The sequence below is a fragment of the Ambystoma mexicanum genome, chromosome 5q (genome assembly GCF_040938575.1).
Source record: "Ambystoma mexicanum isolate Mex_15411 chromosome 5q, UKY_AmexF1_1, whole genome shotgun sequence".
In the NCBI taxonomy this organism is placed as follows: Eukaryota; Metazoa; Chordata; class Amphibia; order Caudata; family Ambystomatidae; genus Ambystoma; species Ambystoma mexicanum.
In genome coordinates this window covers 1237700875-1237716728 of record NC_090933.1, presented here as the reverse complement: position 1 = coordinate 1237716728, position 15854 = coordinate 1237700875, and the positions used below count along the sequence as shown (strand labels likewise).

General features: G+C 48.4%; 1 protein-coding gene across 4 annotated transcripts in view; it reads left to right on the top strand.

The window, feature by feature from the left end:
* LOC138497972 (ly6/PLAUR domain-containing protein 2-like) overlaps positions 1-15854 on the top strand; it is a 248132-nt gene that overhangs the window by 202239 nt on the left and 30039 nt on the right. The gene's annotated exons all lie outside the window — the stretch shown is intronic.

The window sequence follows — 15854 nt, the reverse complement described above, 5'->3', positions numbered from 1 at the left end:
CGGATGTTGAAGAGGTGGTGATGACAGGTTTGGAAGGTTAGAGAGATGTGGGTGGAGAAGGAGAGAGAGGAGTCAAGATAGAGGCCAAGGTTGCAGGCAAGGTTAGATATGGGGAGGTTAGAAGGTGGAAAGTGGATGAAGGGGTGGAAGGGGAGAGAGTGTTGGGAGGGAAGAATAGCACCTCAGTCTTGTCAGTATTGAGAGAAAGAAAGTGGGATGACATATGGCTGTGAGGCAGGAGGAAAGAGTGTGGTGGAGGTCAGGTGTGAATGAGGAGAAGGAAAGAAAGAGTTGGGTGTCATCAGCGTAGAAATGGTGGGAAATGCCGAAAGAGGAGATTACTGGTGAGAGAAGGGATGTGCAGAGAGAGAAAAGAAAGGGTCCTAGCACGGATCCCTGAGGGACACCATAGTTCAGGGGGATGCTGGAGGAGGTACGGCCGCCCCAGGAGACATTGAAGGATTGATTGGAGAGGTATGAGGAGAGCCAGGAGAGAACAGTGCTTTTGAAGCGAAAGAGTACAGAGTGCTGAGAAGTAAGGGGTGATCTACGGTGTCGAAAGCTGCTGAAAGATCAAGGAGGATGAGAATTGATGATTGCTTAGCATAGCAGGCAGTGAGGAGAGAGTTGAGGATGTAGGTGAGGGCCGTCTCGGTGGAGTGTTTAGGGTGGAAACCAGATTGAGAGATAGGGAGAAGGGAGAAAGTTGAGAGTAGGCTAGGCACTCAAGGAGCTTTGAGATAAAGGGGAGAAGGGAGATTGGTCTGAAGTTGGAGGCAAGGAGAGGGCTAGCAGAAGGTTTCTACAGGATAGGGATTATGGTGGCCTGCTTGAAAGCGGAAGGAAAAGTTGGAGGAGAAGAGACAGGTGTTGAAGAAGGCGGTTAGGTAAGGAATAAAGAGAAGGTACATTTTGGGGATGAGGGAAGTGTGGATGGGATCAGAGGAGGCGGCGGTGGGGTGAGTTTTGGATAGGAAATGGGAGACACATGCAGGGGTGATAGGAGAGAAGGTGGACAAGTTGGCAGAGCTGGGAGAGGGTGAGGGAGTTGGGGGGGGAGGAAGGAGAGGAGAGGATGTTCTGGCGAAGAGATAGAATTTTGGATGAGAAGAAGTTAGCAAAGTCATAGGGAGAGAGGGGAGAGTTAGTGGAAGGGTCAGAAGTAGGGGAGAAAGAAGGCAGGAAAGGGTCTGGAAGATACGCCGAGGATGAGAGGCTTGTGAGTGAAGGAGGGAAGAGTAATAGGAAAACTTGGCAGATGAGAGGCAAGAGTCAGAGAGAGAGTGATATAAGAAATAAGAGGATTGACTGGTCAGAGAAGGGGATTTGATCCAGCATGGTTCGAGGCCTCGGAGGGGGCGGCACATTGACAGAAGGTGGGAAGCGAGCCAGGGTTGGGAAGGTTTGTGTGAGGGGGAAAAGGAAGTAAGAGGATAGAGTTGGTCAAGACTGGTGGTAATAGAGGATGAAAGTGAGGAGAGGGCGTTCTCAGCTGAGAGGGAGGCAAAGTCAGAGAGGAGGGAAGGGAGGGAGAAAAGGAGTTGAGGAAGAGAGTAGGGTTGAAGTTGCGGAGGTCACAACGAGAGAAGGAGGAGTGTGGAGCCTGAGAAGTGGGTGGAGGGGCGTTGAAAGGGGAGAGAGGAGGTAGGAGTCAAGTAGTGATAGGAGAGGAGAGGAATGAGATGTAGATGAGAGAGGGAGGTTGAAGTCGCTGAGGACTGAGAGAGGAGTAGGGGAAGGAGAGATGAGAGAAAGAAGATGGTCCAGGTCTTCATAGAAGGAGGAGAGGGGGCCAAGAGGTCTGTAGATAATTAAGAAGGAGATTGCGTGAGGATGAGAGAAAGATTTGAAGAGAAATTCAAAGGAAGAGAAGGTGGGGAGGGTAAGAGTAGGGCATGAGGAAAGACATTTAAGGTGAAAAATGAGGCTGACACCGCCTCTGCAACCAGAGGGGTGTCGTACATGAGAGAAGGAGGAAGAGGGTGTGGAGAGAGACGCAGGGACAGTGGAATTGAAGAGGGGGATCCAGGTTTCGGTGATGCAGAGGAAATGAAGATTGAGTCGGAAGAACAGGTCAAGGGTCGCAGTGGTTTTATTGCAGATGGAACGGGCGTTCCAGAGGGCAATGTTGATGATGCTGAAGGGGTTGGCAGTGGGGAGATGGATAAGATTGGGGCGAGAAGGGATTGTGCTGGGAGGACAGAGAGGGAGGTGAGAGGAGGGGGTGGTCATTAGGATGAGGGGAGGGAAGAGGAGGAGGAGGAGAAGGGTGAGGGGGAGGGAGGTGGAGGGAAGCCGACGGAGGGAGAGAGAGATAATGTGCATGAAAGGGAGGTGAAAGGGGTACACGCTGGTGGATGTAGGAGATGTGAGGGCAACAGGGGCCTAGGACAGGGGTTGCAGCAAAATGCAATCAGTGTCAGTTGGGGAGATCAGCAGCGGAGCATCTAGGGCAGTAGGCAAAAGAGCGCACAGGGTAGAGAGGTGGGTAGCAGAGGCCAGTAGGAGGTGCGAGGGTCAAGGGCAAGGGATGACAACAGCAGGGGTAGAGGATAGGGGTTGCGGTAGGGTGTGATCAAGGGCGGAAGAGGAGAGCAGCAGAGCATCCAGGGCAGAGGAGGGGTACAGTAGGGCAGCAGAGCGTCCAGGGTAGAGAGCAGCAGAGCGTCCTTGGTGGAGACGCGAGTAGCAGAGGATAGGAGAAGGAACAAGAAAGCCAGTTTGGTGTCCTCGGCAACAGCAGAGCATCCAGGGCAGATGAGTTCAGCAGGGCAGCAGAGTGTCCAGGGTTGAGAGCAGTAGAGCGTTAAGTCCAGCCTTAAGGTTGGATATTACAGAGAGTGGTATGCATATTAGTTCTACCCTGATCAGGTGTAAATTGAAAGCCTGTCTAATGAAAATCTGAGCATGTTAGGACATAGTGAAAAAAGGAGGACAATCAAAGCAAAACCAAGTAAGCATTGCCAGAAGAACTTAAAACCTAAGGTGGTAGGGGAATGGACTCTGCCCATGTGAGGTGCACAATCTAGTGCCTGTATTTCAAGGGTTAGTTCTTGATTCCATGTGCTCGTGGTGAGAATCATTCTAATCACAATCTACAGTACTGTATATATTGATGGAGAGCACTCTTTTTTATTGTACAAAAGAGAGGCTAGTGGTGCCTTATCTCAATGTGTTTAACACAACCCTTAAATGGCAAGCGTATCCCCTCAAAGGAACGGGCCCAATTAATATTCCTCATTCATACCAGATGGGGAAATTGTGTCAAGTTGATAAATCCAAAATAGTTCCCTTTGTGCCAGTCTCTTATTCATATTCCATCCTCTAGGGAGTGGATGTACAATTTCTAGAACCATACATTTCATCTGTGCCACTGTGCGTCTATTCTCCTGAAAGTGTCTATAGACTGGTGATATTATGCTATTTGTCCTTATATTGGACATCGCTCATTGAGCTTCTGGATTGTTTGACCTACATAATACTTGCCACAGGGACATTTCAACGCATAGATGACGTTTTTGCTGTTGCATGTTGCATAATGCCGGAGCTTAATTTTTCTGCCTGTGTTAGGATGTCTAATGTGGTCTTCCTTGAGGACATTGGAGCAGTGTTGTCAGTATAAGCAGGGGTAAGTTCCCGGTTTGGCTTTATGTAAAAGTCTCTGTGCAGGTTTTTGCAACCTCTGTGCTCTGATTAGAGAGTCTCTAATATTCCTTCCTCTCTTAAAAGCCATCATAGGTGGTTCTGGGAACAATTTGTTCAACAAGGGTGAATCTTAGACCTACATTGTGCAAAGAGAATCAGGAATTTGTCAAGAGGTGGGAACAGATCTTAAATAAGTGCTCTTTAGATTTGATACTACTGACGATTGAGGAACAGGCTAAATCACTCTCTTGCATACAACAGGCGGTGGAGGAAATTAAGGAACAACTTGCCATATTGAAGTCCAGTGAAGAACTAGGTAAGATTCTAGAGGATGCTAATACAAACTAGACTCATATCCAAAGTATATCGAACAGAGGAAAATTAGTAAGTTTCGCAGAGACACTTTGGTCTACGCTTGCGACATTGTGTACACATGGCAGGAATTCTATAGTAACCAGAGACCTGTACCAGGGGCACAACCGAGGCAACCAAGACCAACACCTCACACACCTAATACAGACAGTAGTGAAGTAATAAGTGGAGAAAGCGAGAATGTACCAACACCAGGGATCCCTAACATAACGGTTAAACCACTGAGACAGGTGTGCGGTAGTGGAACCACTACAGTTGTCATCCCTGCACAAACACCATAAAACCAGAAGAGGGCAGAAGAAAACCCAGAGCAAAGAACAAGTGATCAATTCCACAATAAGGAATATATCATCCAAACATTTTAATAAAGCACAAATAGATACTCTGAGTTTGGGTTTGTCCTATATACCCACCAACAACAGTTCAGACTTTGAAGAAGAGATTAGTCTCTTCAAATGAAAAAGAACAATGGAACTGAACATGTTTTTTGAAGGGATACCTGACATTCAAGAAAGATCCAAAACTTTCGACTTTCTGGAAATGAAAAATAAGAGCTCTTTTCATCCACAGGTCAATCACCCTGTGATTGCCATGTTCAGAATCGAGTCCAAGAGGGAATCAATTATAGACCGCAGGCTAAGGGTAACCCAAGGAAACATCAGGCCAGGATTCTCAAAGATCTGGCAGAAGACAGGTCTGTCATCATGAAGCCAGTGGACAAAGGTGGTGTCTTGGTTATAATGGACACAGCACAATACAATCTAGGATGTCTGAGATTACTTCAGGATGAGAGAACTTACCTGGAGTTGGATCAGGACCTTACCAACGAGATAATAATTCTCATTGAAAAAACGATCGAGAAAGCAATATAACTTAATTGGATCGCTACAAAGACTGCGGAATCCCTCACACAAAAACATTCCATAATACCAGTTTTCTATGCTTTACCTAAGATACATAAGGACGCCAAAAATCCCCCCTTTAGACCTATTTCAGCAGGCACAGAGAGTATTTTCAACCCGCTTGCAAAATATTTGCACACAGCAGAAATCGACATACCTTAAAGATACATCACATTTTCTAAGGTTATTAAGTGATCTTCATTTGACAGACAAAGATCAAATACTTTTTGCACTTGACGTGAGGAGTCTGTATACTTCCATACCACACATGGAAGGCATTGATGCTCTTGAATAGCTGTTCCTTCAACACAATTTAGTACAAATCCATAAAGTGGAACTCATAAATATTATTCGAATGGATTGTGTCCTCCCACGTATTCCTCATCTATGAGATACGTTTCTCTTCAGCTTCGCTGCTTTGGAATAAATTTCGGCAGAGGGCGCTGTACACGAGACCGTGGTGTCGATGTCCCTCAACGGTCTCAATAGGGTGTCCCTGCCTCCCTTCCGCTCTGTCCCTCCTTCCCACCCACCGCCCAAAGATTGGCCTCCCTGATTGGCCTCCCCTCCCTTATTACTAACCTTTCCTGGGCAGCCTCTGCCCGGCAGCCCCACGGCTAATGGCCCCTTGGCAAAGGGCGGCTCCTGGTTGTGTCTGAAGGGGACGCCAGCTGCCAGTCACCATCCCTCTGACTTCCCGGCTTACCCCCTCTTGCCTACAGGTGCCCCCCCCCCGTTGTTTATAATTTGCACGTTATCAGTATTTAGAATTGCATTGTGAAACCTAGGCCTTACTCCATCTATTCAGGATTCTCAAACTTAGGTGGATTTTTCCTCTGTCTTAAAACGTGCATTTGGATAGTTTCTTTACTCCTGAGTGTTGTCGTCTTGTCCTATTGTCAACCTTTTTGCTGTCTCGTCTGCCTGCATTTTGCCTGGTGTCCTTCCCTACTCTTCCCCCTCTCCCTTCCACCTCTCTCCTCTCCCCTCCTACTCTATGGTGCTCTCTGTCTCTCCTATCTTTTCTAACTGCTTCTCTATTGACTATCCTGCCCTCCTCACTAAATCTGGTAGGAATAGGTTTAAAAAGGATATCCTGGTCTCCAACCCAAACCCCCCTAACGCTGACACCTATACCAGTGCCTCCTCCAAGGAAACTTTCACCGACATCTTCTTTGTCGTTCCCTCACCAGACCTATGTACCTTACATATGGTCTCTGTGCTATCTCCTTTCTCTTCCTCTCCCATTAATGGCGGCACTCGTTGAGATGCCCTCCTGGCCTCCTTCCATTCCTCCAAGGTTATCATTAATGTTTATTCAAATGCGACCGTCTTGGAACAAGGCCCTCAGGCCAACCTTCACCTCTTTGATAGACGCTTCCCACACCTCATCAATTTCCTTTCTTCTCCTGCTGTCCCCTCTCCCCCCTCCACGGCCTCCTCGCCTCCCCCTGTTGCCTCCTCCTCGGCTACCTTGCCCTCTCATTGCCTCTCTACCCCCCTTGGGCTCCTTCCACACCTCCGCAGGGCGTACCTCTGATCTGTACCCCTCCCCGGAAGTCCTTCAAGGATGGCAACCTTCTTCACATTGCCACTCTTAACCCTCGCTAAGCTGTCAAACACTCCTCTTACATCTGCCGCCTTCGGGAAGAACTTGACCTCAATGTCCTCTGTCTCACCGAAACATGGTTCACGGCCAACTCTGTCACAAGCTATCACACAATCCTCTCCGTGCCCAGGTCCAACCGCTCCGGAAGGGGTGTATCTCTGATCTTCCCCGAGTGGATTCCTGCTTCTGTCATTCCGACGCAGGCCTACTCCTCTTTTGAATACCTTGTCTGCAGGCTCGCTGTCTCCCCTAGCCAGTCCCATACTGTGGCATCTATCTATCGGCCACCTGGTCAGATTTCCTCGTTCCTCTCTGAGTGGGCGGACCTCTCCTCCTCACACCTGGTCTCGACCACCCCAACTCCTCCTTCTTGGAGACTTCAACATCCACCTGGATGCCTCCTGTCCTCCCTCTGGACTCTTTCGCAACCTCTGCGACTCTCTCTCACTCTCTATTCTCCTCTCTGGCCATACCCACTCTGCAGGGCACACTCTGGATGTTCTGATCTCCTCAGACCTTCCCCTTTCTGTCCTTCTCACCCCTCCTCTCTCCTGGAGTGATCACTTTCTCCTTTTCTCCCATCTCACCCTCTCTACCCCATAAACCAAACCACTTCCATCACTGCCACCCACCTTCTTGGTCATCGACCCATGAAGCGCGTATCAGCTGAGGCTTTCGCCCGCCACATTCTCACCCTCCCCTTCCCCTTTGGCTGACTCTAACCCTGACACAGCCCTCTCCTCGCTCCACTCTGCTATATCCGATACTCTTGATTTTCTTGCTCCTGTCATGAGGATCTGCCTGAAGCCCAAAGCCAAGTGCAACTCCTGGTATGACTGAGACCTCGTCACCCTTAAATGCAAGTGCAGGGTGGTCTAGAGGAAATGGCGTGCTTCTTGTACATCCTCTGACAAACTGGCCTGCCGCCTGCTCCAAAGGCAATACCGGCTCTCTGTGCTCACTTCGTCTCTAAAACTCAGGACATCCTGTCCTCACTCTCCTCCTCTCCCCTCCCTCCCTATACTCCCTGTTCTTCCTTTGGCCCTTCTGCAGCCATCTCTCCTCCCTGCTTTCCCCTGTTCTCTGCAGACAAGGTTTCTAGACAAGTCTGATCTATGAAAGTCTCGTCAAAACAGGTTCACCCCTGTTCCTCCAAAACCATCAGGGACCACATTGACACCCTGGCTCCTGCCCTGGCTGACTTCTGCAACCACTCCTTCGCCACTGGAGTCTTCCCACCCCCCCTCTTCTTAAGAAACCCTCTGCCGATCCCTCCTGCCCGGCTAACTATCACCCAATCTCCATCACTCCCTTCCTGGACAAGCTCCTGGAGAAACTGGCCATCTCCCAGCTTAATCTCCACACTGAATCTGTTGGTTGTCTTCATGACCATCAGTCTGGCTTCAGAGCGGCCAGAAGCACGGAAACTGCTCCCCTGAACATCCATGAAGATCTGCTCTCCAACCTTGACTCTAACACCCCTGTGTCCTCACCTTGCTTGATCTCTCTTCTGCCTTTGACACTGTCAACCATGCCATCCTGCTAAATTGTGTCCGTGATAACCTTGATATCACCGGTCAGGCCCTGGCGTGGCTGATTTCCTTCCTCTCTGACCGATCCTCCCAGGTCCAACTTGGGTTCTACCTCTATGCTATCTTTTTCTCTACCTGTGGTATCCCCCAGGGGTCTAACCACTCTCCCTGGCTGTTCAACCAATACCTGACACTCCTTGCCCCCTGCATTGCCGCTCTTTGCCCCAACTTTCAGTGCTATGCGGATGATACTTAGCTCCTTTTCAGGCTACCTTCGGCCACCTCATCTCCGTCCCTCAACTCTGACTGCCTGTCTTCTATCCAGGAGCGGTGTGCCGCCAATGACCTCTGCCTTAATGCCAGTAAGACTGAGATTCTACTCATTGGCACACCCACTCCCTCCATTCCTGTATCTCTCTGGCTGGCCTCTCTTGGCCCTCTTCCTGCTCCCACCTGCAAGGCTAAAAACCTTGGGGTCATCTTCGACTACACACTCTATTTCTCTCCTCACATCTCTGACGTCTCTAAGAAGTCACACTACCAGCTGCACCTCCTCAGAGGTATTCTTCCTTTCCTCTTCTTCCCCCACAGCTCACTGTCTCCAGAGCTCTGGTTCTCTCTAGGCTGGACTATTGCAACAGCCTCTTTCTAAATCTGCCTGCTTCTACTCTCCGCCCTCTGCACTTCATCCAGGACAGGACTGCAAGACCTGTCCTTGGCCTCAAGCCCAGGGATTGTATCTCTCCAGGACTGAACTCTCTGTACTCTCAGTGACTGCGAGGATTAAGTTCAAAACCCTCTGCATCATCCACAAGGCCTTCTGGGGCCTGGGGCCTCAATACCTTCAACTCTCTCTTCCTAAATATGTTCCTTCTCGAGCTCTTCGCTCATCCGCCTCCAGCTCCCTCAGGGTCAGTCGCTTCTCCAAGCAACAAGTTGGTGGTAGATCTCTCTCTTTGGCTGGGGCCTCAATCTGGAACAGCCTCCCTGCCTCCCTGAAACTTGAGGAGAACCATCTTCGGTTCCGGAAGCACCTTAAAACCTTCCTCTTTGCTTCTGCTTTCTCTCCCCCTGTCCCCTGCTGAAGTCCTGGCTGATACTGAGACTGCACTGGTTACCTGGCCACCCATCTGATCTCGGGCCCAAGCCCTGCCAGTTGCACGCCTGCACTGCCCCCCTGGCAAACCCTGCACCTGGGGACTGTTTTCTGTATCCCAACAGTCCCCCCACCAGCCCTTATGTCTGCACTCACCCTGCACTTGCCAGGTTCATAGTCAAAACCTCGAAAATCAAAATGTCGAAAGTCAAAATATCGAGAAAAAAAGGTCGAAAAAAAAAATTGCATTTTTTTTATAACGTTTTTATTCGAAAAGGGGGGTTCCCCCCAACCCCCTTTTTTTAAATGTATTTTTTTATTTTACCTTTTTTTTTACATACGAGAGCCAAAAACTAACTATAAATAAAAAAATTAATTATTCAACTTTTTTTTCTCGACTTTTTGTTTCAACATTTTTGTCATTCGACATTTATTTTTCGATATTTTGACTGCACACCCACTTGCCACCATTGGCCATTCTGTTATTCATCTTATTTACTATCCCATGTACTGCAGTTTCCCCTCGCCCTTACCCGCCACTTTTCTTTCCCCCTTCCCTTGCACTTTCGCAATCTGAATGACACCTGGCCTAGTAAGATCCTTGTCTGTCTTCCCTCTATTCCCCCTCCCTTGCCTCGTCGCGCCTTGAAACACTTGTGTATAGGCGTGTTATAAATGCCATATCATATCATATCATACCAGCAGTATAAGTAGTTTGGCAATTCAGTTAACAGTGTGTCAGTCCAGGAAAACTGGACACCCCTTGAGTGGAAGGAGATGTAGGATAATTGGTTGGCTGAAGACCAATCGCCTCATTAAAGTGTTAAGAATACATGCTCATTAGTTATTACGTAGCTATTGGCCCAGCTACAGTGCGGTCATTTAAAGATGACTAGAATCGCCATTTTGTTTTCTCTCTGTTCTCTTTAACGTTGCCTCTTTGCCTCATGTAAAACTGCTTTGCTGTACATATTATTTCGCTTCAATGGTCCAAGGCTACGAAAACATGTTGAAACATTACACTGGAGAGCCAGACAGAAATGCCCGATTCCCTCCCTCATATATCCTTGAAGACAGGGAGCAAGGCATTTAATCAGTACATAAATGCCAGCAAGTCTCTTGAAAGAATAGCAATGTACGAAACTAGCATTTAAAGAGTTGAATTATGTTCTTCTTTACGGCCCACCCTTCCTATGCCCAGTGAGGTCCTGGAGAGCGGGCTGACCTCCAGAGCGAGAATCGAAACGTAGAGATTGGGAGACCTGGTATGCGCCAGTCTCCTACGCACAGCTTGCCTATGAGAAACAGAAACGCTGTGTTCTCGCAAACAAAGAATGATATCTGTAAAACTGGAGATTGCAACCTGTTACTAAATATGGTGGTGGAAGGTGTCATATTTGTCACACTGGCCAATCATCGCCTCTAATTCAAAGGGAAATGAATTGGGGCGGTATCAAATGTGTCATACTGTGTCATTCCTGATTGTAAGGTGCTCCTTTTGTATATATGTAACTGATGTACGTTGTTTGCTTGCTTGCGTCCCCTGAGGTCTGTTTAGACACACGTCGCGGGGCGTGAGACCACTTGACCAATTGGGACTATTTTGTATTGCAATAAACCCTAGATTTTGGGAACGGAACCTCGTGTTTGGCGTATCTATTCGTGTGTGGTGACTTTGCCTTGTTTCCACATTCGAGGGTCCCTCAGGGGCCCCTTCAGGTGCGCTTCATGTTTTCCACAGGAAAATATCATCATCTTCGACTCATTCCACTCCAAAGACAGGGTTTAAGAAGTGTGTCGACTGTGGATCTAAGATGTTGATAACAGACCCCCACCGCATCTACCTGTGGTGTTTAGGTTCAGACCATCGAACCAGGGACTGTGGCTCCTGCCAGTCGATGACAGAGAAGGCTCTTTGTGAACGTAAGAGTAACTTGGCGGTGGGAAAGGAAGCGTTGAAGGGTTCTTCAAAGGCCATTTCGAAAAAACATAAAAAGTACAGTGAGTTGAAAGACTCAGACCGACATAGGCATTCAAAAAGATCGCGTTCTAGGACTAGAACAAGACGATCCTTGTCTTCTTCATCTAAGAAGACGAGGAGGAGACATAGATCTCCCTCTTCCTCGTCGGATACATCTACCGAAATGGTACAATGTCCGAATAAGTCGGATTCCCCTAGGAAATGGGAACAGTTTAGATTGCAAATGATGAAGGTCTTTGAGAATGCGGCCCAACACCCTCAAAGAAACCTCGCAAGAGCCAGACCCTGGTCGCTCCTTTGGACGATGCAGGAGAGTCAGAAACTACTGAGGTTAGAACCAGTAATAAGGTTGAGTCTCGACATTCTCGTCCCGACAGTAAAACATTGAAGGTTACTCGACAATCGAAGGAATCTCCGACACCGGCTAAGAAGCTTAAACCGTCGAAGCATTCAACATCTTCATCGACGCCATCGGCGCTGATCACTTCATCGCCGAAGCCAAAGGAGACATTGGCTCTGTTATCGAAGACATCGTCGACGCCTTCGAAGACTCCTTCTAATTCTTCGAGGCAGATTGTAGAACAAGAAAAAAGGTACACACCTTTGCCTAAATCATACTACTTCAAGTCTATGTCCTCTAATTTTGAAGAGGAGGTTACCTTAGAGGAAGGGGAGGAAGGTATGGTACTAGAAATGTACCGGATCTGTCTGACACCTTCACTCTGCCAGTGGCCTTGACACGTCACCAGAGTTAGATTTTGCTAAACCTGACCCTGCAGAACATGCAGATTCAGGGTACAGGAACCTGATGAACAGGGTTGTTGAGTATATGGGGTGGTGTAGGTCCTCACCAACTTTTATACAGGATGACATGACTGATATCCTGGACCAGGGTCCTTAGAAGGACCCTATTCTTCCCTTTCACAAGGCTCTCCAAAGAACAGTAGCAGCAAACTGGGAGGCTCCTGAGTCTAGCTCAGCAGTCAACATGAATTTTCCCAGGAAGTACAGCCAGCCAACTGTGACCCAGACTATCTTAGTAAGCATCCCATGCCTGAGAGTCTAGTGGTCCAGGCAGCAACCTCCACAAGACAATCAGCCTATCCATCCATCCCCCCGGGATATAGAGGATAAAAAAGTGGATGCTTGGGCTCGTAAGATCTTCACGTCAGGCAGTATGGCTCTCAAGTCTGCTAATGTTACATGTACCCTGGCCAGGTTCACCCATACCCTGTGGGACTGTGTTAAAATGGCGGCTGATCATATTCCAGAAGGCGACAAAAGGGAAGGCTTTCTGAATATTGTGAAAGATGGCAAGGTGGCGATGGGAGACTGTCTCCAATCAGGACTCGATACTGCTGACAGCATCAGCAGATCCATGGCTGCAAGCACAGTACTGTGCAGATTTGCATGGTTGAGGAAGTCGGGGTTTGTACCGGACGTGCAGGCCAGACTTCTCAACATGCCTTTCGACGGCTCGAGGTTGTTTGGCAGTAAAGCTGATGAAAGCTTAGAGAAACTGCAGACCTCCAAAGCGGCGGCTAAGTCCCTTAGCGCTTCTATAAGACAACCTCCAAAACCTTATTTGGGCTCATCTTCCTGAAGAGGTCGTTGTTTTCGATACTACTCATCTTTCGGTAGAGGAAGAAGACAGGCTGTACAGAAAGGACAAAGACAGTTTACTCGTGGTGGATGAGGAAAACGTGCGAAATCAGCCTCAGCAGCAGCATATTTGCCCTCAGCCGCTTCTGCAGCCACCTCCAAGTCACTCCGAGGCCTTGCCACAGAAGACCCTGGTTGGAGGCAGAATCTCTCAGCATCTGAACGAATGGTGGGGCATTACTTCAAATGCTTGAGCACTGGAAACAGTAGCTCAAGGTTGCTGCCTTCCTTTCCTAAAAAGGCCTCAGGACCATCCACCGGGAGCCAACTCTGTCAAGAGTCCAGATCCGCTCCTTCTGCAGGGTTGGTACTCCCCTTACTTTCTCATCCCAAAGAAGGACGGAGGATTGAGACCCATCTTGGACTTAAGAAATTTGAACAAGTTCCTCAGAAAAGACAAGTTCAAGATGGTTATCCTTTCTCAGATCCTTCAGGCTCTCCAACTCCAAGACTGGTTGACCTTCAGGATGCTTACATTCCTGTGCAAATCCATCTCAAGCACAGAAAGTACCTGAGGTTCGCGGTTTGCGGTTCCCACTATCAGTTTTGAGTTCTGACATTCAGGCTGACCTCCACCCCAAGGGTTGTCACCAAGCTAATGGCGGTTGTGGCAGCGAATCTCAGTAGAGGGGGATTCACGTCTACCCCTACCTGGATGATTGGTTGATAAGGGCTCGTTCACCCGAACAATCTCAGAAACATATTTCAATCACCTGCCACTCCCTACACAGGCTGGGCTTCTCCCTCAATTACAAGAAGTCCCATATGATACCATTCCAAAGACTGCAATTTATCGGAGCAGTCCTGGATACTTCCCCGGGGAAAGCCTTTCCTCCCGAGGTGAGAGCTCTTCACATTCTGCAGATGGTAACAAAATTCCAGAATGGCCAGTGTCTACCAGCCTACGATTTTCTGAGATTGCTCGGCCTCATGGCATCCTGCATTTTTCTGGTGCCGGAGGCCAGATTGAGGATGAGATCCCTTCAATGGGCGCTCAGGACTCAGTGGTCCCAATTCTCTGAGAATATGTCGGATCTTCTGCAAGTTCCAAACACAGTTGCTCAGGATCTTCTATGGTGGGCTTGCAACGACAATTTCCTCAAGGGAGAATCTTTTTGGCAACCATGGGTGGAGATAACAATAGTGACGGACGCTTCACTTACGGGGTGGGAGCCCATTCCAACGATCTGGCAATCAGCGGTCGTTGGTCTCCATCGGAGTCCAAACTACACATCAACCTTTTGGAGCTGAGGGCAATCAGACTGGCGCTGAAAGCCTTTCTGCCCTCTGTACAGGGAAAGAATGTCTTGATAATGACAGACAACATGGTGTTCATGTACTACCTCAACAAGAGAGGAGGCGTAGGGTCACTACCACTGTGCATAGAGGCAAAGCAGCTTTGGTTCTGGGCAATACAAGGAGGAATCTCTCAGTCGGCAGCTCACCTAGCCGGAGAGCAGAACGCAGCTGCGGACGCCCTGAGCAGGCAGAGCACGGTGTCCCATGAGTGGGAACTAGCTGAGAAAGTCCTTCAAGAGATCTTCACCCTTTGGGGAACCCCTCAAGTAGATTTGTTCGCGATCAGGGTCAACCGGAAGTGCAAACTATACTGCTCAAGGGAATTTCCCCTGAGAGGAGCTCTGGGAGACGCGTTCGTGGTGGACTGGGAGTTTCCACTTCTGTACGCGTTTCCCCCACTCCCCGTTATTCCTCATGTGATCAGGAGGTTGAGAAAGTTTCGGAAAACCATGATCGTAGTTTCTCCTGATTGGGCCAGGAGGATGTGGTACCCAGACCTTCTGGACATGTCCATCTGCCCTCCAATACATCTTCCATAAAGAGAGCATCTTATCATCTTATCTCGCAAGAGGAAGGTCGGGTTCTTCATCCAGAGGTCAAGACACTCAACCTTCATGCATGGTTTCTGAGAGGTTGAGATATAAGGATTAGGACCTCCCGGACGACGAAATGAAGATTTTGCTTTCGGTCAGAAGGCCAGCAACTAAATCCTTGTACCAGTGTCGTTGAATAAGTTCAGTAACTGGTGCAAAGAAAAGAATGTGAACCCTTTTTAATGTGGCACTCCTATGGAGCTGTCTTTTTTGATACATTTAGTCAATCTGGGGCTCCAGATGAGGACAATAAAAGGATACCTAGCAGCGCTTGTATTTTTAAGCGCTCCCTGGAAGAGGTTTCCTATTTCAAGATTCCATTGATTATACCATTTTTGAAAGGGCTCACCAATGTGTACCCTCCAGTACCATTCCAGGCCCCGGCTTGGGATTTGAATCTGGTGTTGAAATTCTTAACTTGTGTACCCTTCGAGCCTTTACACTCCTGTCCCTTAAGGCTCTTAACACTTAAAACGGTCCTTCTTGTGGCTTTAACATCAGCCCGCAGGGTTAGCGAGTTACATGCTCTCTCATGCAAACCTCCGTACACTACTTTTCACAAGGACAAAGTTGTTCTTAGAGTGAGACCTTCGTTCTTACCGAAAGTAGTTTCTGGCTTTCATTTGTCACAGAAAATGACACTTCCAACTTTTTACCCTCCTCCTCATTTGGGCAAGGAAGAGGAGAGATTACACAGGCTTGACCCAAAAAGGGCTCTGAGTTTTTATATAATAAGAATGTCAAAATTGCACCCGGATGGCCAACTTTTCGTAGGTTATTCTTGACACAAATTAGGATTAGCGGTGACAAAACAAACTATATCCCGCTGGATTACTTTGGCCATTGTGGAGTGTTATAGACTAGCCGGGAAAGACCCACCGGATGGACTTTGTGCCCATTCGACGAGCGGTATGGCTACTTCCGTGGCTCTGAAGAGGGGAGTCCCTATAATTGATATCTGTTCAGCTGCAACATGGTCATCAATTCATACCTTTGTTAGGCATTACTGTTTAGATGCCTCTTCTTCCTATGAGGGGTTATTTGCAATGACTCATTGGTATAAGTGTATGAAAAGAAGTAGTGGAGCAATGTTCCCTGCTGACATGCACCCACTCCGCACAAACCCCATCACAACATCGCCCCTCCCATCCTACCCCACTGTA